The sequence below is a fragment of the Tyto alba genome, unplaced genomic scaffold, assembly GCF_018691265.1.
Source record: "Tyto alba isolate M040663 unplaced genomic scaffold, T.alba_DEE_v4.0 Super-Scaffold_29, whole genome shotgun sequence".
Taxonomy (NCBI): Eukaryota; Metazoa; Chordata; class Aves; order Strigiformes; family Tytonidae; genus Tyto; species Tyto alba.
Window position 1 is genome coordinate 6,844,838 of NW_024881303.1, and position 25,779 is coordinate 6,870,616.

Here is a 25,779-nt window from a genome sequence, read left to right on the forward strand (position 1 = left end):
AAAGGGCATGCAAACCTGTGAAAGTCCTCCCAGCAGAGAAACTGCAACTGGAGAGCAAGCAGAAGCCCTCCAGGGAAAACCCATAAGCCAATATACCCAGGCAAGCGAGGTGATGTCGGGGCATAGATGGCACCCCAGGAGTGCCCAGTGACAGAGCAGGGAGGCTGGAGCAGTCCTGTGCTCACTCCATTCATGCCTGCCCTGCCATCTCTCAACAGGGATGCAACAGGACCTGCTGCTCTGCTGACTGTATCATTGTTGTTCAAGTCTTGTATCAGATCTGTCCCAAATTCTACTTATTAGAAAGAAATGCAGTACCAGGACCTGCAAAAGCTACACTGATGCTTTGGAAGATACCGGGAGCATGTACGTCCAGTTACACAGCTGTCAGGGATGGGAGAAATTTTCCTGCCTGTGCCGGTCACTGAGTCTTCACATTCCAGCCCTTGTGCTGGGAGGAACAAAACCTCTTAGCTCTGCACTTACTGGAGACAGGAGGCACAAACTTGAAGTCATCTGGAGTCAGGCGCTGTAAAAATTTAATGATGCAGGACAAATCAGGGTGACCAAAATAGCGAGCAAGACAGAGACAGTCTTGTGATTTAATGAGTTCAGCCAGGACTCGGGGTATCTGGGAGCAGTTCCCAGGTCGACCACAGGCTCCACGTGTGACCTTGGCTGAGTCGCTAGGGACAAACACTGCCAAGAACTGGCTTAGGCATCTTGCAAAAGTAAGATAGGTGCTTAGAAGACCGAAACGTATCAAAAATCAGGAGGATTGAGATATTTCCAATGCAGCTAGGCCCTTGATGAGAGCTTATAATTCCCATCGGATAAGCTCCTCTCCCTAATGGATAGTGGAGTTGGGCTGGGACCCACCTGGTGACCTGGGGGTTAACTGTTTTATGTTCCATTAAGAGGATGGAGGCTCAGCATTAGCCTAAGGTGACTTGGCACTTCCTCACTCTGCCTCTGCTACGGCTCTGGATTAAAGGATGCTCTAGTGATAAGGCAAGAGACTCACTTGGCTCTCTAGCCGTCAGGGTGAGGTGGGTTTGTAGCCCACTCCCCCAAGCAATGGAGCCAGCATCTGACCAGGCCACTTCCACCTCCCCATTTGCACTTCCTGCAAAGCCTTAATCTGAGGTTTTAAATGGGATTTAAGTGACGCCCTGGCTTTTTGTTGGCCCCTTTGCAAAGGCAATAAATTCAACCCCTGCTAGATGAGAACAACTAAAAGCAGCTCTCCCTGTAGGCTGTGTATGCACGCATCCCTGTTAAACCCTTCTCTGACAGCCCAAGCAACAGCTGGTGTAAATCTGCAGTGATCTCTGGGCTTGAGAAAGAGGAACTGATTTACACCCCTCTCCCACTCCTTCTCTCCTCTTTCTCCTGCTTCACCTCTTCCCTGGCTGCTACCTCTCACCTTACCTCTTTCCAGATCTCAGAAGATAAATAACCCTGGACATAAGGAAAGTAACAGGGTACTGAACTTTTATCTGTTGAGAATTTGCTCTGTCTACCTTGAAACAGGTTTGTTTTTTTGGTCTGGCACCTTTGATAGCCATTCAGTGCAAGAAAAGTCACCTACAGGGATAGGGGGAGAAAAAAGACATGGGCAAAGCTGGAGATCTCTAATCATCAATGGCTTGTTTTCCAGCAAGGGTTGAGGAGTCTGAAGGGGGGAAGAGCTAGTGCCTTCGACCCACCTTGAGCAGCACATCCCTGCCCAGACCCGGCACCCGCTGCTGGCGCAAGGCTGTGGGTGAAGCCTGGCACTGGCAGGAGGATCTGGACAGCAGGATTCACCCCTGGCTTCACGAGCAGTCAGGAGCTGGGTGGCAGGAGCCTGCCGAAGAGAGGCCAGGCACAAGCACGATGATCCAAACCCGGGCAGGGCCACACGCGCAGCATCTGGCGGGAGGATGGATGGCGAGGGAAGCACGAGGCGCTGCTGGCAGCTGCAGAAAGCAGGCGAGAGGGGGGGAAGGCTGCCGCAGGAGCCGCAGGGAGGCATGGGGTGAAAGACCCCAGCCAAGGCACTGAGATTATTAATGGCTTCCTACACCCCCAGCACGCCTGCAAGTGCTTTATATCTCGCTGCCACTCGTCCAAGTCATCCGTTCCCCGCAGGGCATGGCTGTTTGTGCAGGGGAATCGGCTGGAGGAGGCTGTGCTCTCCCAGCATCTCCCCGCAGAGAGTGGGCTTGGACAGGGCAGGTCTGGAGGAAGACCTCAACTAGAGGCAGTAGCTGTTTGCAAGAAGTCTCACAATCTGCTTTCCGATTATTTCTTACATTTTAACCTTCTCTGAACACTCCTCTTCTTGGAAAATAAATTGGTTGCTTGGGTTAAATATCCCCACCTCCACCAAGGTACAACTCCCTTGTATGCCATAAAGCATTTATGTGCATGTGAGTAAATGCTATTGAAGTGAACGGGAATTTGCTTACAAGCAAATTACAAATTCCTTACAAGCTTGAGGACTTTGCAGAATCAGGGCCTAAATCCACTGAGTCTCTGCTAATGCTCCCAGCCAACACAGGCACGGCTGAGTCCTGCCTTGGGAATGCATTTATTTTCCCTTTTGAGGCTATGAAACATTACGCCAAAGCTTTGCCTCCCCCTGCCAGCTGCCGGGAGCTGATGTGAATCTTGGGGCGAGATCAGGCTCAGAGCTGTTAGAGATAATGCTGACTTAGGGTGCGGTTTGTTTTCAAGCAGAACCTCCAGCTCAGATACAGAGCCGCAAAAGGTCCTCTACATACTCTAAAAGCCTCATATCAAGGAGGGAGAAAAAGGCATAATGCTGTCTCCTACCTTTGAGCTAAAACCAGCCCTGATTGCAGTTGATGGAAATCTTCCCATAAGCTCCAGTGGAGCAGGATGGTGGTAGGAGCTCAGAGTGTGGTTTTGTTCATTTGATGCAAGTCTTCAGCTTAGACCAAAGCAACAATTAAAAAAAAGCTACAGCCCTTTTTTTTTGCTGAGCAGATCATCTGTGCAACATGAAAGACTGTAACCTCAAGAAGAGAGGGGTTTTGTCTTCCAAAATCAATTTTATTTAATTTTTGTAAGGGGATGAATTCCATATTCCATTACTCTCAGCTGAATCAAGAGTGTCCTTTTAAGTTTCACTAAAGCAGACAGATAAAAGCTCTCCCCCAGGGATAAGACAGTATTGATCTCGCACGGATTGAGCTCAGAGGACATTTATAGGGTCTAGTGAGCAGCTAATGATGAACAATATCAAGTATATTCTTACAAAGCTAGAACAAGAAACCCATTTTCTTTCCCTCAGCTCAGAGAAAGTCCTGGTTTAGTTTTGCATCCAATGAACAAACCTTATCAAAAACCTCCTGTTACAAGGCATTATAAGGATTATTCTCCAGGCAGGTTTGGCACCCACGTTCTCTCCTCCTCAGGACTGGATGTTCATCTGTCTTACAGGATGACTGTTGCATGTGTCCTACTTAACTAGAGAGGCTCTGGGCAGCTGGTTATTGGGCTTTCCTGTCTGAATATAGGAGCTTAATTTAATAGGCAGTTGTTGGAAAAACAAGCAGGAAAGCAACACAATGGGACTTGATAAGCAGCCTCCAAACAAGCTCCGAGGAGGCAATTACAAGAAAATGGCTGAGCCATTTCGATGAGGAAGATGCACTTCCAGATGCCAACCGTTATGCAGCTGCTTGCCCAGGCTGGGAGCTTCCAGATCAAACCATCACTGCATGGTTAATGAATGTCCTCGAGGAGGGGAGTGGGAACGGGAGTCCTGGGAAGTCATTTTGTGGAGGAAAAATGGTGAATGCAAGAATGTAAGAAAAGCTGTGCTGGGACAAACATGGGGACCATTCCACCTGGCATCCTCTCTCTCTCTCTCATAGCCAATGGTGCATGATAAGACAAGGTTACGAGAAGTGTACAGGGATATTTTCCTGTAAACTCTCTAAGCCTGCAGCAGGCCGCAGCTCCAGGACTTCCTGAGCCTGAGGCTTGTATAGAAATACTGTATTGAATAGTCCTAGCCTAGCCAGTTACCTAGGTGAAAAATGCTCTGTATCTTTGATCATTAGTTCTTTGGTGAGAAAAGACCAGAACTGCTCACAGTATTCAAGAGGAGAGCAAATCAGGCATTTGTACAGTAGTTTTCCCTCTTTCCTTATTAATTCCTACTCATCTATTTGCTTTCCTGCCTGCTGCTCAGCAATGAGTTCATGCTTTCATCAAATTTCTTAACACAGGATCCTTTCCCTGTGTGGTGACATTCAGTTCAGAGCCCATCACTGGGTGCATGACGTTAGGAGTGCTTCCTCTGAGGTTCATCACTTACATTTATCTACACTGAATTTCATCTCTCATTTTATCACTGAGTGTCCTGAGATCCTTCTGCAGTTTGCTGCCATCAGCTTTTCCAAGCAGCTCAGTGTCACTGGTGACCATCGCCACCTTCCTACCTGCCTCCACTTCCACGTCATTGGTGAAGATGCTGAGTAGCACAGACCCCTGCACAAACCTCCACCAAATTCCCCCGGGGAACCCCTCCCCTGGGGAGACTGATCATCCCAGTCTGGCCTTTGTGGTTTCTGTCTTTAAACCACTTAATTTTTCATGACTCCTTACTCTCCTCAAGAGCCTTTGATGAAGGATTTTGTCAGAGCCTTCAGGAAATACATATCTGTTATACTCATTAGATCTCCGTTGTCCACCAAATCTTTGGTTCCATCCAATGACTGCGGTAAATTTTGTGAGTTATAATTTCTCTTGCAAAAGCTGTGCTGGCTCTTCCCCAGTAAAGATATGCGTATCCTTGTGTCCCACCAGTTTCACAGCACCGTCATTTGGCTTACTGTTCCAAATAACCTGCCCTTGACACCTTCTATCCCAAAACTGGCTCCGTGACTGCCACCTCCCATTGCTCCAACACCAAGGTAATGTTAAGAGAGCACTTGCACACTATGATGAGTACCCCCTGTGTAAAACACAGCTGGTTGTGGCAACTTGCAATTATTGCTTTTGCCAATGTGATGAGAGCCCTTTTTCTGGTACTTCAGCTTGAGGTGCAGCCTCTGAGGTGTCCCTCTGCAAAGAAGGGTCTCAGCACCGGCAACTTCCCAACCCCCACCATGACCCAGATGGGACACCTCATGTATCACATCACATTAGAACAGGAATTACCATAATGCATATCTTGCTGTGGACTGGCATGGACCCAGAGACAGGTACTGGGGTACCTCTGGCAGTTTGCATCTTCTTGTGCTTCTGGGGAATGGTTAAATCCTTGGCAACACAAGTATGTCTATAGAGAGGTTATGCCAGTTCCCAGAATATTGACTAGTTTCCAGGAAGGTGCAGGATGGATTCCCTGCTGAAAGAGTCATTCTCAGGATGGCAGCTCGAGCGCTGGTGGTTGTTTGCCAAAGGCCAGGCTGTGGAGAGTGATTCAAAAATGCTTAGAGGTGAAGCCAGCCCAATACCAGGGAATTGGGATGACTTTGAAATTCCCCAACCAATAAAGTAAAATATTTTTTCTCCCTGACAAATCACACTTATCCTGTGGAGCTCATTGCTGCAGGAGACTAGATGAGGTTAGGAAAAAGACTGGGCATATTGAGGGGAAAATCCCCTTTGTGGGGATAAAATATACCTTCTTGCATTAAAACCAAAAAAGTTCAGCTGATTTCTCTAAAGGGCATACAGTTCCTGAGACTCTTGCATTTTCCTCCAGAGGTGATATAGAGCACTTGTTTGGAACCTGGATTCTGGTATTAAGTGTGAGGTTTGGGACTGAAACTGTATAGGATGGGTTGAAACTCTATGGGTCCGACAGTGGTTTTATTTTGCAGATCCAAGCCTGTAGTGGAGCTTAGATTGGCAGAAAAATACTAGTGTCAGGCATGTAGGTGCTTAACCTGTCTAGCACTTGCATGGGCTCTATACATACACACATTTCTGTTTCTCTCCCTTATACAGGTGGCCACCTACAAGTCTGCATGGCTGTGTATAACCTATCCCGGTTCTCACGTTACATTTTGTTCCACGCTTTGGTATCAACTCCCCTAAGGATGCTCTTTCTTTACTTTCCCATCATTGCCTCTTCCTTTGTCTCAGTATCAATTTGTGCAGGCTTCGTATGAAAAACAATCCCTGTAAATCCCTTCCAGCCTTTCAGACCTTCCCATATGGTTGTTGCTGAGAGACAAAAAATTCATACAAGATATAAATAGCTTGACCCCTTACGTGGGGGGAAAAAAAAAAAAAAAAAAAAGTTTACTTAAGCTAAAATGTTACAGGCTACTAATTTGATCAGGAGTTTCGATTAGCACCAAAAGCAAGAACTACTCCTGCCTGAAGCCCGCAGCCTGATCTCATGCGACGAGGTTACTCCCGTGCATGCGGAAACCCAACCATATATCAGATGGCTGCTCTGATTTATATGAAAAAGGGGAACCCCTGGAAAATTGACTTCTCAGATCCACGAGCGGAGAGCGCTGCCGCTCGGGAGAGCTTTGCCAGGCGGCCGGGACGCTTGACCCCGCGTGTCCGTGACCACCCGTGCCGCCAGCCGGATGAAACTCTCTCTTCCCTGCTGCCCCGGGGTGGGGAGCTGGGCTCTGCCCGCCGGGCCCCCACAGGGCCCGGTGCGGTTACGCGTGGGCTCGGCTCACGGCGCTGCGCCGGCTCCACCACAACGCCCGGCGGCGGGGAGAAGAGGGGGGGGCGTGGTCGCGGCGGTGACGTCAGCGCGCGGGGCGGGGCCGTGCGGGCGGGGCGGGGCGGCCGCGGCCCATTGTGGGCAGGGGCCGGGCGGGCTCCGCGCCGCGCAGCGCAGCGCCGGCAGGTACGGCGGTCCGCGCCCGCGGGGTGAGTCCACGGCGCTCGGGAGGCGACCCCGCTCGCCTCTTCCCCCTCCTCCGTTCGGCTGGGTGGTCGGATTTTTTTTGGAGGAGGGAGGGAGTTGCTTTTCTGCAGTGCCCCGGGGGCGCTGGCCGCCGCCTGGGGAGCGGGGCGCGGCGGGGGGGGGGGGGGGGGAGGAATCGGGTGAGCCGGCAGCGGAGTGCGGAGCCGGGGCTTCTTTCCACCCGCGGGGCTGCCTTACCCCCGCCGTGGGGGGAGGTGAGGAAGGCGGGAGCCGCGCCACACCCCACCCCGGGGCGCTGCGTGGGGTTGTTTCCTCGGGCGGGGCGCGGCGGGGCTCCACGGCGCCCACCCCCACCCCCCCACCTCCCCCCCCCCCCCCCCCCGACTCCACGGCATCCCGGGGCTGCGGTCCCGCGGGGCTTGTCGTGCCCCTCCGGCCTGGCGGGGTGGGTGGGTGGGTGAGTGTGTGGGGGAGCGTGGGGCCCCGCCGCCGTGCCCGGGCGGTGCCCGCCCCTGTTGGACGCCGGGCAGGGGGCGCCCACCCGCGGGCGTGGGATGCGGGATGCTGCTGCGCTGCCTTCTCCATGGCAACGCCTCCGAGGGCTGCTTCGTCCCCGGTTCCTGCTGGCACGGCGGCTCCCACCCCTGCGGCAGCTCCCCAAACCGGGCTTGAGCCCCGCAGGGGTTGGATGTGACCCCTTGCTTACCCACAGAGCCTCAGGGATGGGGTTCTCCCGGCTGAGCAAAGAGGGTTTTGAGGGGGTGTGTGGGGGTGTCTCTGCTCCCCTCCCCGCCGGGCACAGCGATTTGGAGCTGCTTAATCTCCGGTACGTGCCCAGCCACCAGTGCTGGTGTAAAACACCTTGCTGCGGGTGTGCTCTGGTCCAGCCCGATGCTCAGATGCGGGAGCTGGGGTGGGAGCGGGATTTCAGCATGTCTCAGCGTCGGGCTACGGCTGCATCAGTGGCAGAGGAGGAGCAGCAGGTTTGTGGCTCGGGCACCAGCCGGAGAGCTGCCAGACCAGGAGGTCAGGTCTGTCGCTGCTTGCATCGGGCTGGAAATTTGGGGAGATTCAGGTCAGGGGGCCTGCATGGAGGAAGGACGATGCCCCTGCTGCGTGTCAGCCTCCGGGGTTGGCACCCGCTGCCACTGGCGTGCGATGGCTGCGGTCGGATCCTGCCTGATCTTGACTCCCTTGGCACAAAGTCATCAGTATTGACAGCGGGGTTTCATCCTTGAGATCCACACTGCTTGTAGATGGCTGTGCTGCGTCGTGCGTCGGCGCCTGTGTGACAGGCTTTCCGCATCTTTAAGCAATCAAGGTGAATTTAAGGCAAAAACAGATGATAATTCTCTTCCCGACAAAAGCCACTTGAACTGACAGGGCTGTGCGCTGCCAAACTGGGGATGAGGAGCTCCCCGTGGAAATCAGAGGTGGGTTGAGATCACGGGGTGCAGCCAAAGCCCCTTTGTCAGGTGCGGGGGTGAGGGGAGCCAGTGGGCATGGGCTGCGCCTGTGGTTTCGGCGAGGCCCGAGCACTGCAGACTCTCATCATTGTACAGTCAGCCGGTTGCACCGAGAGGGACATCAGAACAAGGCTTTTTCTTTTTTTTTTTTTTTTTTTATTCCTTCTCTAGAGCTTGATTCTGATATTGCATACAAATTTGAGTGGTGAGTGTGCATTAAGGGCACAGTGGTGAACCGCGACGCAACCTCGTTATCCTCCCCTGCTGAAAACAACGTATGTCAAAGCTATTGGCGTTCCCTGCCTGCCCCTCTTTCGGTCCCACCAGGAGTAAATGGCTCCTGCAGTGTCCAGACCTTTTTCCGTGGGTGCTGGGGTTCATTTCAGCGTGCATTGCCCCCCGAGCCTGGCAGGTCAGGCATCCACCTTGCTGTTTCTCAATTAATGAGTGACCCGCTTTGCTCTCCCCGTGGCCGTACGCCGGGACCTGCCCCTGCTGCATCAGGAGCAGGAAGCAAAAGCCAAAGTCCACGATCTCCGACCGCCCGACGACGTGTGACACTGGGACAGCAGGAAGCCCTGACGCTTCCTGGCTCCGGCCAGCTCTGGGCTGGTGTGTGGCTCTGCCGGTGGTGGCCCTGCCGTGGCCCCGAGGTTTTTGGGTCCAGCCAGCCAGGCGTGCACACTGCTCTGCGTCCTGGCCTCTGCCCGGGGGGAGGCAAACAGGATGGGTGAGATGTAAAATCAGAGCCGAATCCGCTCCCTTGGGCTTGAAACGGAGTCAAACCGGTCTTGACCTGAGCTGGCTCCTTATCTGACCCTTTGTTTGCAGCAGGGGTGCGGGAGGGAGCAGGAAAGGGACAGCGGTGTTGGGCCAGCTCCTCCAGTCCCAGATAGGCCCTCCTGCTGAGGATGGGCAGGAACCGGGGACAGCCGGTCTAACTGGGTCATGTTTATCCCCCTTTGCTTCTGTGCTTTGTTTTGGTTTCTTCCCCTTCTCCTGCGCTGTCATTGTCACAGCTGAGGAACCCAGCACAGGGAAGGCACGGAGCTGTTAGGTGGCCAGGCTCCTCACAAATATTGTTCACCCGGCCGGCCAGGAGTGTGGCTCCTCTCTCCCCATCCTCCTGCTTTGCGGTTTGCATGCGTTGACAGTCGGTGCCGTGTCGCTGCCTGAAGGTCTTTGGCTGATACTCTTACAGCAGCCCACCGCGTGCACAGGTAGCAAATGTACCTGCTGCATTTATAACCCAAACTGGTTAAAAACCGGCTGGGGATGCTGATAGATGCACCACCCAGAGCAGGAGGTCTTCTTCTGCCCATCCGCCTGTGGTTCAGATACATACTGAGCTGCTCCTACCCAGCCACTTTTAACTCTGAAGTATTAATAAATGAAGCTTGCCTATTTATGTGAGCCTTTTTAAGAGGCTGGTGGGGCTGCCTACAAGGCTTGCTCGGCACTGCAAGTATTCAGAGCTTTTTTTTTTTTTTTTTTTTCCGTGTGCTCTAGCAGTCGATAAGCCCGGGCATACAGCTGTCAGCTTTGGAGATTGCCAAAGCCTGCTCAACGACATTTCTGCAGGCTTCACTCACAAATGAGGATTTTGTTGGACGCTTTGGTTTCTGACTTGATGCTGGTAATTAAATATCTTAACTTGGCTTCGGAAAGCTGCCACTGCCTTGGAGTGACTGGTGAGGCCATGTGAAGCAGGATGCGCTTGTTCTGCTGGAATTGAGTGTGACCTAACTACGGTTCTTCAGCCTGTAATTTTTTTTTTCTTTTTTAATATACTTTTTTTATATAAGTAAAACCCTTTTTTAAAAGGGGAAGAAAAATCTTGCTTTTTACTGCTGTGCTGTTAAGCTTGCATGGACCTGCTGGGACAGCTGTTTATTTGCAAGTCGTGGCAGCCGAATGCTGTAAAATTCAAATCATGTCCATATTGATCCCCCCCCCAACTCCCTTTAAGATAATCATATGTGTACTTTTCACTCCTGCACCACAACAGACATCAGTGCTGTGCTGAAAAAGGAGGTGATCTGAACAAAGGGCTGTAAATTGGAGAAGAAATAGTGAATGTCTGATTCTGAGTTCTCTGTGGGTTAATCTAGATGCTAAGCCATATAGATTTACTTATTCTATGTGCTTACTGTACTAGAGGATAAGAGAAACAACTAGTAAAGGATTGAAAAGTAGTTAAGTATGCCAGCAGAAGTTTTTCTGCATATTGCATTAGGCCACTCACCCTTAATAACATATTTTCAACTTCCTATTTAATGCAAAAAAATAGAGGGTCCTCAGCTCCTTGCAAGACACTGGTTGTGTTTTGCTGTTTGCCTTTGATTCTTCTCTCCCCTTACTGTTTCCTCAACCTGAGCTGAACTGGGAGAAAAACTGTACTGGTGCCTTCTCAGGAGATCGTTTTTGTTTGCACTTGGTATCTCTTGTCCTTGTGGCATGTTGTAATGTTTTGGAATATGCTGAAGAACCAGGAGTTTTGGGGTAGAGTAGAAAACCTCGGCTCAGTGAGTCATAAAGCTTTCAAATCTTTGTGGCCACTGAGAAGAAAACCAAGGAGATGGAGATGAGAGAAGCGGCCTGGCACACCATGAAGACGTGGTTAGTAGTCTGGAGAGTTTCATGGTCTGAGCTGACAGTGCTTTGTTTCATGATTGGTGTGGCCTGAGCACCAGCCACCTGAATTACAGCAAATTAACCAAATTAATGCATGAAGTTGTCTGAACAGCTGGCCCGTGTTTTCCTCGTGGTGAAGTTGGGTGGGGTCATTCCCAAGGGCGTCCCGTCCCACGCTGCGCCCAGGTCTGGAGCAACCTCTGGGCGCTTCCGTGTGAATCTCCAATCACCCCCTCCTGTTCGTGCTCCCTCCTGCATTCACCCCCCAGCCCTTTGGGGGAGTTTGTTGTGAATTTGCTAAATGGAAGAGGTTTTTGCTGCGTGGAGCGCTTGGGGAAGGAGGTTGCCTTAGGCCTCTTCCTAAATGGGCCAAAGGGATGGGGTGTCCCAACTTAGTGACAGTCATTGATGAGTCAGTATTATCATGACTCAGTGTATTGCTCCTCACGGACTGAGTTGCCTTGAGAGTCTTTGTGTTCAAAACATTGCCTTGACCCACTGGAGGGGCAGTGTTGGTGGACGGGCATGTTCTCACCCACCACGACACGCACCAGCCCGACATCACGACAGTGCTGACTGGCGCTAACACCTCAAACCACCGGAGCAGGGTTGCTCTTCACGCCTCGTCTCTTCCTGGAGGGCACGCCAGTTGCTTTGCTGCTGTTTGGATTTTTCTTTGACCTTGTTTTGGAGCTCTTTTGCTGATTCTTCCGGACTCGGCACTGAGGAAATACAGCAGCACGTCCGCAGCACGGTTGGGAAGAGGTGGTACGTTGCTGGTTGGAGGCATCCTCGTCTTTCTCAACCAAGAGCACTGAGCTCCCCGGCGCTTGCAGGGCCTGGCAGATGATTGAAGGGTTATTCGCCTTGCCAGACAAGTGGCTTCATGTTTTGCCTTCTGCATTCCTCTGGGTGAGCATTGCATAGCGATGTGCTTTCAGCTACGTGCTGCTTACCTGAATCATGTCTTCCCTGTGCGCGCAGGGCTGTCCTTCTCCAGGCCACTCCGTCAATGTGCGAGTGTTTTTACAAGAGGGTAAATGAAATAACGTGTGGAGGGTGTGGAGCAGGAGCAGCAGAACTGTTCAGCTGTGGCTTCAGTGGCAAAGGCGACTGTTGCTGCTTTTCCTACCTCTCCTGAAGGGACGGTTTTCAGAAGCTTCAACCCAGTGACCCAATTCCCAACCTCTGGATTTGGGCTGTTGCCAGGAGTTTTGCACTGAGGCTCCTCATCCCTTCTTGCACGGGCCCTGAGTTGAAAACAGCTTCACCAAAGCTCAAAGCAGCCCAGCAGCCAGACGCTGGTGAAATAAAGAGAGGGGAAGGACCCAATTAATTCATCTGACCTGTGCCCGTCCTCAGGAGAGCAGAGGAAGATGCAGTGGGATCCCCAGGTGCTTGTTGTTCCCTGCTGCTTGTCTTTCACATGGGACTTTCATGCCTGTCTGTCTGTCTCGATGGGCTGGGCTGCTGGCAGATCCTGCCCTGGGGCACTATGGCAGGAGGAAGGCAATTAAAAATTGTGCCATTCAGAGGCTGAGGGGGATGTTTGTGAAACACCAGCAGCTGGACTCTACACCAATATGCAAAACTTAGCTACGGAGCTTGGCAGCTTTTGGGGAAGGGCTCTGCGTGGGGCATTGGTTCCTTCCATGCTTTGCAGGATCAGCTTGCCTTTCTGTTGAAGGCCCTTCTAGCAAGTGAGGCATCCTCAGATTTTTTAGGTTTGAGCGTTTGAGGGTAGACTATCAACAGTCAGGAAAGTGCACACACTGTTTTTGGGCAGGAACAAAACTGCCTATACCCTGAGACTGCAGGGCAGGAGAGCTGGGGCTGTGTTCTGCACACGAGAGCCAGCTTTGCACCACTTGAGCTAGGAGAAAAGGATGATATTTGTCCTAAAAACCAAAGAAAACTCGAGTGTGAGAATGGGGGATGCAGAGGGGCATCATTCTGGGGTGGGACCTGCAGTCACTCAGGTGTGGAGTATAAGAGGGAGAGCACAGTGGATCAAGGTGGTGGAAAGACCCACGACATTTTATACTGCTCAGGTGAGGTCCTAGCAGCTTGGTGCCAGTTACAGGCAACCTCTGGTAGCAGCAGATCTTGCTCCCAGCTCCAGCAGGGAGGAGAAGGATGGAGGAACAGTCTGGAGACAACTTTCCCCACCCCAAACAAGCAGGATGAATTGCCTGCTATGGCACGGCCATGGAGGCAGCACAGCCTGAGTGTTTTCTGGCTCAGATATGTTGCATGACTTTTAGCTTAGGCTGTGGTGGGTCTGCCCCGCTGCGGCTCCTGAGTGTTTTTTTAGTGCAGACCTTTCCAGGGTGACCCAATGGAGCCACGCATCCATCTGACTTTCACCTAGTGATAATTTTTTTTTATTGTTTTGTTTTGTTTTGTTTTGTTTTGTTTTTTCTTCTGGGTGCCTGTTCCTTGCTTGGCCACAGCATCTTCTAAATGAACAGTGCTTAGAGGAGCTGTGTGTGAACTCTTGCGTGCCATCCTGGAGAGTCTGCAGCAGCTGAGGTCTGGTGCAGCTGTTTCCTTCAAGGATGCTTGTGTGAATGTAAGTGACTGTAAATCTGTTTGTTTAAAGCTTTCTCTCCCATGGCTGCCAGGCACCCTTTGTGCTCCTGTTCCTTCACACTGCCGCTCCTGGAAACCGCAGCACCTTCTCACCGGGATGCAGCTGGGAAGGTGGATACTCTCGCTGTGCCCAGCTTTCACAGAAATTGCATGCAAAGGAAGTTTCATTTACTGAGGTTTTCTTCCCTCTGCCCCCAAGGCACTAGGAGTGTCTTGGCTGCGATTGTGTAGCCAGTGCAGGGAAGAGAGACTGCTCTCTGCCTTAATATCAGGTTAAGCCTTTCAGATGCATGGTGATTTTCAGCTGCCCTGTTTTGCTTGGCACCGTTCTCCTTGCGTATCCCATGCACAACTTTTGGCTGCCGTGCCTCTGCTGGCCCAGCTTGCTCGCGGGTAGCCTGGTGTTGGATCTCCTCCGGCTGCAAGGGAGAAGAGCAGCCCCACAGTGATGCTGCCTCGGGTTTTCTTCGTCCATCAGGTCCTGTGGTCAAGCACAGGGCTTCTTCTCCCATCCCCATCGCTGCTTCTCAGCCTCCCTGTGCAGGAGTCGGCACAGTTAAGGCTGTCGGGAGCCTGGGTGTAGCTCGGTGGCGCTGGGCGAGCGTCAGGCAGGAGAAAAGCTGAACTTGCAAATCTCTTCCTGGACGCTCTGGTAAATCACGCCAAGGACTGTTTGAATTGCGCTAATCCCCAGTGCCTCCCGAGCAACCTTGTTTACAAGAGCCGCCGATGCTTCAAATGGGTATCCTGACAGATATTTTACATAAGCCATTTTCTTACTAAAGCTCTGTGGGTACGAGAGGTTCGTTTTGAGACCTCAGCCCATGTGCTCTCTCCTTGCCCTGGCATTTCAGAGGCATCCTGCAAAGAGGCTGAAGGCTTTTTGAGGACAACTCGGATCCATTTATGAACTCCAGCTCCTTTTATCTTCTGTGGAGAATGCAGCTTGGCAAGTTGCATGAGAAATAGCTGGTGGCTCTGGAGCCATGAGATATCTCTACCCATCACACGGAGCAAAAAGGTGTCGAGGAAAATTTTTGGAGCTTGCTAAATATTGCAATCCCTACAGTCAGTTTGCTTTTGGATATGGAGCTGGGAATGAGTCTTTATGCTCATCGTTTTCTCACGTTTACTTTTTTGTTAAATGCTGCTCTTCCATTCACCGAGTTCAACAAAATTTACCATTTCTTAAATGATGCAGTGGTGGTCATAGTTGCATTCAAATTACAGAGTCATGAAATTGTGCCGTTCCCTTAGTTGGCACACCAGGACTTCCCTTACATGCATAAAATACACTATCTCCCTGGCTTTTCAAGCTATCTTTAGTGTGACAACTTTCAGCATGAGAAAAAGGGAGTAAAGAGGGACTTCAGCCTCAGAATACTCTGCATGTGGATTTCCAAAGGATTGCTCATAGTTGCATCAGAGGAAGCTCTGTTGATTTTGCACTGGGGTTGAAGCTGGACTTGGTGAGAGACGTGTGAGACAGCAGTGATGATGTGTCTCACAGCAGTAGCTTGGTTGCATCGTGTCCATGTTTTCTTCCCTTTGCCTCATGCTTTGGACTACGTCTTTCATTTGGTGGGAGTTGGGGCGAGACTGTGTCTTTGGGGTCTGGCATCCCAGGTGTGCCATGAGGTGTTGGAGCAATTGAGGAGGGACCCATCCTTGGGGAAGCCAAAGGCTGAGCTCCCATGGGCTGTTACAATGTGTCCTGAGATGTGTGTTCTTGTTCTGGGAAATGGACTCTTTGGCTGATACGGGGAGAGGGGAGAAAGACCCTTGAAAAATGGATGCTCATTTTTTCAGGGGGAGAAAAAGCCAAATAAAACACATCCAGCAGTTGCCTTGTCAGCGAACGTCACGGGGATGCCCATACTCAGCCTTTGGGCTGTACTCGGTGCTGTGAAGTACAGCTTCTCTCACTGCTGAAAGTAAAAGTTTGAATCTGTTTGCTCTGGGCTTCCCAGAGCAGCTTTTTGGGACAACACCAGCCCCATATCTCCTTGTCCAAGGCCAGGGACCGGGCTGCCCTTTGCTTTCGCCAAACCTTGGATTTGCAAGCATCCATTGTGGTTGAGGAAGGTCTTGGAAAAACACCTCTCTGGCTCTCTGCCCTGTAGCAAACCCACCTGCTGCAAAAGACTCCTGAAAAGGTGCTCTGAAGCTTGAGGGACATTGCTGCAAAGGTCCAAAACGCACAACTGCCATCCTTTCTGGTGCTGGCCGTGCTTTCGGCTCTGTGCTGCCAGAGGATCCGCAGCTCTTCTCTCTCTTGGGTGCAGTGCTTCCCGCCGAGCAGAATTGGCTCGGATTTGGGAGAATAAACAGACCTCCTACACTGGAGCTGGGAGTCCCAGACTGTTGCACAAGGGGAGAAGGTTGTAACCAAATGACCCTTTCATTCACTCTCTACCTGTGTCTCTGCTGCAGCTGGCTCTGCAGTGCTGGAATTGCCTTGCCATCTAATTTATAATATGCTGCGTTGGGAGGACAGCTTTACATTCTTGTTTATAAATTCTTGCATAGCTCCAAGAGGGGAAATTTTCAGTAACTTAGCCATTTTGCATGTAGTTTTTGTTTCTGTTTGGAGTTCTGCGTTATGAAAGCTTGCAGGGCAGTGCTGTTGGGGATGTGGTGTTGGTGAGCCTGTGCCACACATCTGGGCAGGGGAGCGGGGTGGTCTCTCACCTGAGCTCGTGGGATGCTCTGTGCTTTCCCAGCACCAGCTCCAGGTCATGCAGCACCCAGCACAGACGGATGTTAACCGCTTGCCAGTGCTGGTCCAACCCCAAGCCTATTAAAAGCCCACACGACCAAGTCTTCCCCTTCCTCCTCCTGCTTCCTCCCCTTCCCTCGCTTTTCAACACCAGGTTTTTTAATAAGTCATCTAGGATGTGATCACACAGGAAACCCGCCAATTTTTTTTTTTTTTTTTTTACAGCTAAGTTAGGAAGTGAATTCAGCTCTCCAGGGTTTCAGTCCTGTGCTTTAATCACGAGGTTCTCCATCCTTTCTGCTCTGTCACTTGTGATATGACGTCTCCTCAGCTGCATAATGTTTTCCCCTGCTTCTGCCAGTCCTCAGAAACAATAGCTCCTGGAAATGCTCTTCAAGAACCCGAAATGGATGGGAATTGCCTGTGGAAAATGGAGATTTGATCTACGTTAGGTCTTTTTGTTGTTATTTTGTTTACCACTTGGTTATCTTTTTCCTTCAAAGAAAAGCAAAGCCCTTGTTCTTGCGGAATTCATCTCTTCTGATGTGTTACTCACTGGAAGGAACACGCTCAAAATACTGCATTCCTTTGTGCATCTTTTCTTTATTTTATTTTTCTTTGTCGGTGGGAGCTTAGGGAGTATAATGGGCAGATTAGTAACTGTATTTGTGGAGTAACCCATCTTTGTGCAGGTCTGGCTAGAAACCAATTAAGCTTGTCTTGATCTCTAAATGAGATTTTTGTCAAACGCCTTACCCAACTGCCTTTTGCATCCATTAATAGCAGGGTGGGATGAAAATAGCTGAATGTGTAAAGATCGCGTGTTGGATAAATAGAGAGGCGTTGGCTGTGGGGAGGTTCCCCGGGATGCTTGTGAACTGCTGCCTCTTTGTGCAGTTGTTTTGTAGCTTTGGTTCTTGAAACCCCAGATTTAGGTGTATTTGGCTGCTTAGTGTGCAATCCCTGCGGTAGCAGGCATGGGGTTGGAGGCAGAGCTGCTGGATAAGTACGGAACATCCCCTGGACTTCGTTAATGTGCCGGTCCCCATCCCTGTAACATCCCTGGGGCAAGACCAGGGCGTGTTTGGGAGCTCCTCATGAATCTCAGCTGTGGGTCCCCCAAAGTGCCTTGGCCTGGGTGTACCCCCCTGCTCCTGGGTTGCTTTTTAGCCTGGGAAAACCCTGTGACTTTCCGGGGGGGTACATTGCCTTGCCAGGCTGGGGGACCCAGCCCGGGTGGTGTTTGCTGCTGCTGCAGTGAAAACCGGTCTGGGAACGGAGCTTCAGTGTGGCATTTTTGAAGAGAACCGATTAAATAAAGATGCCTTTAATAAACTGTGCCTTCGGGGAACCTTTATATCTCTGTCCCAGACTGTTTCTGTGTCAAGATAAGATTGCAGAGCAGCTGGATTTGTGCTCTGCTTTGAGAGGTGTAGGTGGGGGAGGGGCACTGGGATTTCTTTTAGGGTACAAACGTTCATTATGGCCACCTTTATTTGTAAAGTCACTACAGACAGGTAGTGCACAGCCTAGTATCTTCTTCCCTGAATGCCTGGCTTCTCTGTCATGGCCAAATGGTGGGGAGAGTGATCTCAAGGGAGGGAGGGAAAGAAAACACCAGGCAAACTGTGCTCCTTTTGTTGAAAAAAATCCCATTTTTCCCCATCCCAGCCCTCCTGGCTCCCACGCACCAGTGCCACCCCAGCTCCAAGCCGGGGCTTTGGACTCTGCTGCCAATGGGTTACAGGGCATTGGTGGTGGGATTGTGATGTTGTGCTCATGGAAGGGCATAGCTGCTGCAGATGTGCCATAGCACACAGGAGACAATCCTCCTGCACCGCTTGGTCCTCTCCCATGGGTGTACGAACCAGCCACTCCCTGCATGCCCTGTGCTTTGATCTCCATCGCCCTGCTTTTTAAAGGCCAAAAACTCTTAGATTGCTTGTGGGTGTGCTGCTTTATTTTCTTCTCCCAGTGTAAAAGTGCCAAATAAGAGCTGCGGATCTAAAGAAATTCCATGTCATGCTGAAGCCTATGTGCCACACCGAGAAGGATGGAAATCTTGTGGACCTCAACATCTTGGCGTGGCCAAACCCAGTCCCTCCCTGTTGGGGAGAAGTTTGGGTCAACTTGGAAGTCCTATATTCACAAAGACTTGGATCTGTGTGAGGCAAGTGCCCCGCAGTGTGCCATGGCAAATGCAAAAGCCTCAGAAAAATCTAAAAGTGGGGTGACTGGAAGATGGTTTTGGTGCTTGGGTGGGAGGCTATGGAGAAAAGGGATGAGACAGCATCTTTCTACCTTTAGGGCTAGGGATGTTTTGTTTTTTTGGATGCCCTTGACTGAAAATCTGGTGAGTTTTAATGCCAGTGAGACAGAAAAATTCATGGTGTCTGGGTCTTCCCCAGACTCCATCCTGCTGTCATGGGGTTGAGCCAGTGTGTTGCAGTGATCTGATGTGGCGTGGCAGCCGTGCCCCATGGAGATGCCATCTCCTGGGAGGAAAATGTGAAAATAACCACATCTTTGGTCATGTCTCTGAATTGTGTGAGACCTCAGTGAAGGAGATGAGGGATGAAATGTTATCAGTGGAAATTAGGCAGGAAAAATGAGCATTTTCCTTGCAGGCAGATCTGAAACAAAGGTCCTGAAAACCGTGAGGGAAATGTCCTCACCCTCTTCCCATACTGTGCCGGTGCGTAGGGGATACACTGGAGCTGGATTCTGGGGCAGTTTGAAGGGATCCCCCATTGTCCTCCATCCTCTTCTTCCCTTTGGGCTGAAGGAGGTGCAACACCACACAAGTTAATGCATCTATTCCCACACTGTGGCTCTGGGGTCTAGATAGATGATACAAACCCTTGCAAAGCTGTGTCCTGCCTCAGGATTTGGGAACCTGGTGGACCTACTCCACCACTTCTTTGCTGTGTATTTTCCTTTGCAGAGCTTTGATGGAACAGTTCTGTTTCCTCCTGGGGGGGACCACTAAATCCTGGAGCTAAGAGGAATAAATCTATGGGAGGTGTGGTCGATGGCAGACAGGAGCTCCTGGCATAGTCAGGCTCAGCTGATTTAATCTGCGGTGGACCCGATCTCCTTTGTCTTCCAGTTGAGTTAAATATACCCTTCAAGTTGTGGTTACGGAGACTAACTCACATTTTGATTATGCAGAACACGCTAATGCAGGACACAGCTGGCTGCCTCTGAACAGAGCCAGGATGGGTCATCCCATGGCCAAGATCTGCATTGCTCTCTCCTGCTAACCTGTATCTGGACCATGGCCAAGGTGAGGGATGCTCAATAGGCAACTGTGTGGAGATCTCTAGTTCCATGTTTTTGGACGATGCAGATTTTGGAAGCGTTAGGAAGATTTTGGAAGCCATTAGCTTTCCGTTGCCTGTCAGGTTTTGAAGTTTAGTGGCTGTGCTGCAGCTACCTGGGCATAGCTGGTAGCTTCAGGACAGAGAAAAGAGCTCTCTCCATCTTTGCAGAATTCCTAGAGGGACCAATTCAATATTTCTGGATGCAAAGGAATAAAAAGCTGTTGGTCAGCTTGAGCATCAACTGGAAGAAGTTTTGGTCTTCGAAGGCAAAAGGGAAATTAAATGCCAGTGAGGAAATTTAATGTATTAGTCCAAAGGTGCTACCTGAGAATTTGTGTGCCTGGGATTAAGATCAGCAGATTGTGGCTGTGGGCGTGTTGGGGGCTGGCTGTTTGCACCCCAGTCTCTCTGTGTTGGTGCTCTGCCGGAGCTGCTGGGTGGCTCTCTGGTTGTTTTATCTCCTGAGGTTTGTCTTGTGTGCCAGCATCTCAGATTCTTCTGTGTTTGGCCCCATGAGAGTATTCAAAAGACCAAAAAGTCACAACGACAGGTAAAAAGTCCTGCTGCATCTTCTCCGAAGTGCCAGCCTCAAAGCCAGGAGTCACTTTATCTTTTCAGCCTTCTCTATTGCAGGCTTCAAAATGGCCAAAAAAGCAGTTAATCAGGAGAGCTTTAACAAAATGTGGCTTCAGGGTCTCCAGTATCGGCAACTTCTGAGTTAAATAGCCAGTGACAGTCATGCAAGTGACTTGTGCCAGTGTTTGCTGTAGGCTGGCAAACCATCTGTGCTTATCTGCAGTGTGTGACCAGCTTATCCTTGAGCAGCTGGATTTAACCCCATTATCTGCCCGTGTGCTGGCAGCAGGGTGTCCCGTGCCGTGCTGTGCCGTGCCAGCCCACCGTGCTCGCCCGTTCCTCTGCCCAGGCGTGCTGGGAGGGACCCGGGGGGCTGCAGCTGTGGCTGGAGGTGGGGGCTGCCGGGGGAAATGGGTGTTTGCCTTCCGTGGGATGATTGATTGCTTCTGTTATTAAAAAAAAAAAAAAAAACAAAACAAAAAAAAAAACAAAACAAAAAAAAAAAAAAAAAAAAAAACAAAACAAAAAAAAAACAAAACAAAAAAACCCCGACCAAACAAAAAACCTCAAACTCCTGTAGAGGGATAATTAAGCTGATTGAAGTGTTTAAGTGAATGAATTTCGCTTTAATTTAATATATCTATATATCTATATATATATCTGTATATATCATGGTACCTAAAAGAATAAGCCACTGACCTGCTTTATCCCTGATTTGGCTTACAGTTGGAGAGGGGAGGCAAATTTTGGATAAAAGACAGGGGGGAATCAGCTCTACCCTTGAAAGATCAACTCCTTGGCTTTTGTGACAATGCCTGAGCCTGTTAGTTGAGAAAAGCAGAGATCCTCTTTCCAAGGGCAGGGTGGGTTGTGATTTCCCGGTGTCTCGGGAGCAGAGCAGCGTTCGTGGAGTTGGAATAAGGTCCCTTGGTGAGGGTGAAAACCATGGCGGGTGTCAGCATTTGCTGGCGTTGGCTCCAGCCCCACGTTCTGCCTTTCCTCTTTGCCATTTTAAATGCTTTCCAGTGAGCAAAGATGTGGGTATTTGCTGGCTGCGTATTCCTGCACTGCAGTGACTTTAAAGGTCTATCTGTGCCTGTTGTGTGTCGCTTCGGGGGTGCACGGGCAGCCGCCAAAGGGAAGAGCCTGGTGCTCAGGGATGCTCACAGGCTCACCCGCCTCATCTGGGTACCAGCCACTCCACGACGAGAGTGCAGAGCTTATTTTAGGACTGCAGCAGACAGCGATAGCCCCTGAATACTGCTCTACCTTGACCTCAGAGATACTCACGATGAGAGTGATTTCGGAGACGGCGCAACCAGAAAGTGCTTGGACCAAGCAGCCGGGGGTGTAAGGACCTGCACAGAGCACACGTGGCAGCTCGCTGTCCCTGGGCTGGGAAGGGCTGACAGGGTTTGCAGCCTTCCCAGCTCTAAGCCCTGGGCTCTGCAGTGTTATTTATTGTCCCCCCCAGGAGCTGTGAGCGGTGGCTGGCACCCTCTGTTTCGATCACCCCATGCACAGCTCATCTGCCCCAAGGGGGCATTTGCAAACCCTTCAGGGATACAAGTCTATTTTTTTTTAATTCTCACTGTATAAAGGAGCTGTTTTCTCCCCACCACCCCCAAATAGCAGGGTGGAGGCAGGTGGTCCATCCAGGGCAGCAGTTCCTGGTCCCAGAGCCAGAGGGATGCTGCTGGGGCTGGGGGGAGGCAAAGGGACATCACACCCGGGACGCGAAACCCATTAGCGTTTTATTCTACAAAGCCAGTGCACGTGGGAATGGCAACCCTGCGAAGGCAAGTTAAGTGAATCGATGTGACGAGACATGTTTGTTTATCAAAATACTAATCGGTGCTGGGGGGATGGGGTGTGTTTTGGGGGGACAGGTGAGGGAGTGTGGTGGGGCGTGGGTGACTGCGAGCGATGGGGACCACAAACACAGCTGTGTGTGCCTGTGTGCCCTGATAACTTCAACTCATTGCTGCTGGGAGTCCCTGCCTCAGGTTGCTGCCAGAGATGCGGTACCCTTTATTAATCTGTAGAGATAATTGTAGTTTTAATTTTACCAGCAGGGGAGTTCACGTGAGGCAGAGGCGTTCCTAGAAGACCTCCGCAGGTACCATCCTGGAGGCATCCAACAACGTGACTCAGCATCTTCGCTGATGGTTTTTTAAAGTAGGTCTCACACTGGCGCAGATTTTAAAAACTAGGAGGTGATCTGAGGATGGGGATGCTGGGAAGTGATCCCAGGAGGTGATCTGGAGCTGTGGAAAGTGGTTCAAGCCGTGATCACCTGTGCCCACTCCTGCAAAAGGCAGTTTGGGGACAGGGCTGCTGCTGAGCCTGCGGTGGAAGGGCAGCACCTGGCCCTGCCCTCGGCGTTAATGGGGCTGGTTTGGCTGATGAGGGTGCAGGGAAGGGCCACACATGCATAAAAGCTGAGGAAATGCTGCGTGCTGGGGAATGTGAGCGCTCCTCTTGCCTCTTCATCAACAGGCTGCAAAATGCAAGCGTATATTGCTTTGTAAGTAGGGCAGTGGTGGGCATCCAGCAGCTCATCAGTCCAGCAAACAGCCCACGTCTGAAAGCCAAAGCCGGATGCATGCTATCCAGAATAAGGTGCAGGTACATTGGGATATTTATTTATTTTTGAGCTGCATTTAACCGCTGGAACAAACATGTGCAGGTAATGGCCTTAGCCTTGTCTCAGTGTCTCGGATCCAGACCACAGGTGGCCCTGGGAGGGGGTTTGAGCTTGATGAAAGTACATTAAGCCATCAGTATAAAGAGAAGCAGGTAAGATTAACGAGCTGTGATGCTTGGGAGTCCCATACTCCAGGAGAAATCACTCTTTCAGAGCAGACAATTCTAATGTGGCTTCATAGGGCTGAAAGAGGACAATGCAGGCGAGGTCAGCGTGGATCTGTGCCACGTCTCACCAGGCAGACAGTCCTACCTCCCCACCCCATGGCCCACAGACCCTGGAGGGGTGGCCGGGGCAGTGCACAGGATGCTGTCGGTGGCAGCAGCCTCTGTGTCCCACCCTGTCCAGCCAACAAGCAGGTGTGGATGGAGCTTCTGGGGATATGAAGCCAATGCCAAGCAGCAATTTTTACCTACTTGCTTGAAAAAAGTCATCCATTGGCTCTGCTTGCTCTGGAGCAGAGAGGTGGGGACCGGGGTGAATTGTGGCACAAATCCACACTGGCCTCTGTCATCCTCCACCAGCCCTGCAAAGCCCTGTTGAAAGTGTCTGCTTTGAAAGAGTGGTTTCTTCTGGATTAGGGGACTGAAATTATAGCACTGCAGCCTCCCGCTGCTGAGGATAGCCCTCATTTTGTCTTGTCTCGTTGATCTGAATGAAGTAATTTATACGGACGTTTTCCATGAATCAATAAATCCATGCTTACTGCTGTGCCTGGAAGGTTTAATTTGCTCTAGATACTGCACTGAGTATCTCTGTCCTGAATTGCACTGCGAACTCCTGCTCTTTGGGAGAGGATGGGGATATGGCTGGATCCTCTGGGAACACACTGCGGGTGGCTGATGATGCCTGGTCCCTCCTAATTTTGCACCTGCCAACGTGGGCTCAAGAGATCAGGGAGGGTGTAAGTGCAATAGTTTCTCGAGGTATGAGTGTGGAGCTTGAGGACTTTGTTGTGCCAAGCAATTCCTGATGTTACAAGGTCTTGGGAAAACTGAAGCCAAAAGTAAAGGAGGGGAGGGAGTGTTGGCCTTTGGAAGGAGACCACGGTGTGGAAATCTTGGTTACAGGTAGGTTTCCCTTTCACATCTCCACATGATGTTTCCTGTTGAGAGGAAATGAAAAATTCCTGTTGCACTTGCCGCCTCCCAATCCAAAAGCTGCTTTTGTGAGCCTTTTGAAAGCATTGCATGTATATTTACAAAGCCTGCCATGAGATTTGCCTGAAAAAAGAGGGTTCAGAAACGCAGCTCTGCTACACATAGAGAAGTAAAAGATAACCCCAAGACCCCCAGTCCTGAGCTTGTTTCCCTTGCTTTATCCAAGCACCATGGTCTGGCGAGGCTGGAGCTGTGGTCATGGATGGTTTCATCCTGTTGCCAAGACCCAGGAGGAGACCTTGCTTTCTGCTCTGCACCGTGGGTTTGGGGTAGTTCCTGACTTGTTCTTGTGGCACAATGGGTGTTTTGGGGACCCCTGAGCTGATGGGGCATGGACTGATGTCAGTCGTCCCCATGAGCACCCAGAGCCCAGCTCTCCATCCCACTCTGCCTGCCCAGCTGAGCCCCTGGGGGCCCCTCCACTTCTCCAGAGTGGCTCCGAGAGCATTTTGCATCTCTTGGAGGTCAGAGCTCATGCTGGGGAATCCAGAAACGTTCCCAGAGCCAAACCACGCCGTGGCGAGCGGGTGTGTGCATCGTCTCTGCTTCTCATTTCCTTCGTTGCTGCAGAGAGCAGTTGAGCGGCACATGGGGTTTCAGCAGGGTGTCCCCTCTTTTGTTCCTATATATTAGAAAAGTCTGTGCATATGTTTATATTTAAAAAAAAATGTATATATTTTAACATAGCTGTTTTTGAGCTATGCCACTCGGGATTAGTCTGGTTGGGTGAAGGAGGGATGTTGCTTGCAGCTGCCTGGCTGTTGGACTGGCAGACGTGTGATGGTCCTGCTGGTCTGGCCATCCTTGCACTTGGAAGTAACAAGTGTTGGCAGGGAGCGATCCCAAACCTGCTCAAACCCAGCTAGAAAGTCTCCCTCTGATGTGAACAGGCTTTGGAGTAAGCCTCACAGCACCAGGGGAGAGGCCCCGTTGCTGTTATTTGTATCACAGCCTGCTCCAAGCCTTCCCCCATGTGCCCGTCTTGCATTTTCTGTCCCCGTTTTCCCGCACGCTTGCTGGCATGTTGGGATAAAACCAGTGCAACTTCTGGTGGCAGGGCTGGATGTGAGCTTGCTGTTTGCCACGCTGCTGACCACCCTCTGGACAGCAAACACAAGGTCAAAGCCCGGTCGTGCTAATGGCAAACTGGAGCAGCTGTATAAAGTTGTCATTTAAAATAACTGCTAGAATGGTTTCTCCTTCCTTTCCTCCCCCTTGTCCCCATGTTCGTCCCTGGCACAGTGTCCTTCCCCACCCACAACCCATGGGCTGCCTGGATCTGTTTAGGATTTATGTTAAAAGGGAAATGTTATGTACGTAATTAAAACATCGTATTGCTGGGTAGAAATGGGATTTGGTGCTTACTGCTGTGACTCTTTCTCATGCGTGAGGGTGAACTGATTGATTACTGAGGTTTGAGATTAAATATTCCCCTGAGCTCTGCTGGCATTTAATGTGGTGGGGGGAGGGCGGAGAGAAGGGGAGGAGGAAAACTATTATTTTCCCCCAAGGCAAGGAGAGTAGGGGAATGTCTACTGAGCACATCCCCCTTGTCTTGCTCTGCACACTGTCTGCTGTAACAGAGGCTCCCGGCACTGGTGTCATGGACCATGCTAAAGCAGGTGCCTTACTCTGCATCCACAATGGTGGGTGAGCTGCTGCTGGGTTTTGCTGGTTCTTCTCACCTCTAGGTCAAGCATCCCCTTGCATCCCCTTGCATCCCATCCCATCCCACCCCTG

General features: G+C 50.9%; 1 protein-coding gene across 6 annotated transcripts in view; it reads left to right on the forward strand.

Annotated features, from left to right (window-relative positions):
* Positions 1–6,796: 6,796 nt before the first annotated feature.
* Positions 6,797–25,779, forward strand: part of DAAM1 (dishevelled associated activator of morphogenesis 1) — a 97,345-nt gene continuing 78,362 nt past the window's right edge. For 2 of the 6 annotated variants that reach the window (XM_032992468.2, XM_042799146.1), the window contains exon 1: positions 6,803–6,864. The gene's annotated coding sequence lies outside the window, so the exon portion shown is untranslated. Of the gene's footprint in view, positions 6,865–19,444; positions 19,560–22,247; positions 22,351–25,666; positions 25,686–25,779 lie in introns of those variants that run through there. The other 4 variants (XM_032992467.2, XM_032992469.2, XM_042799145.1 and 1 more) reach the window with 4 other exon arrangements.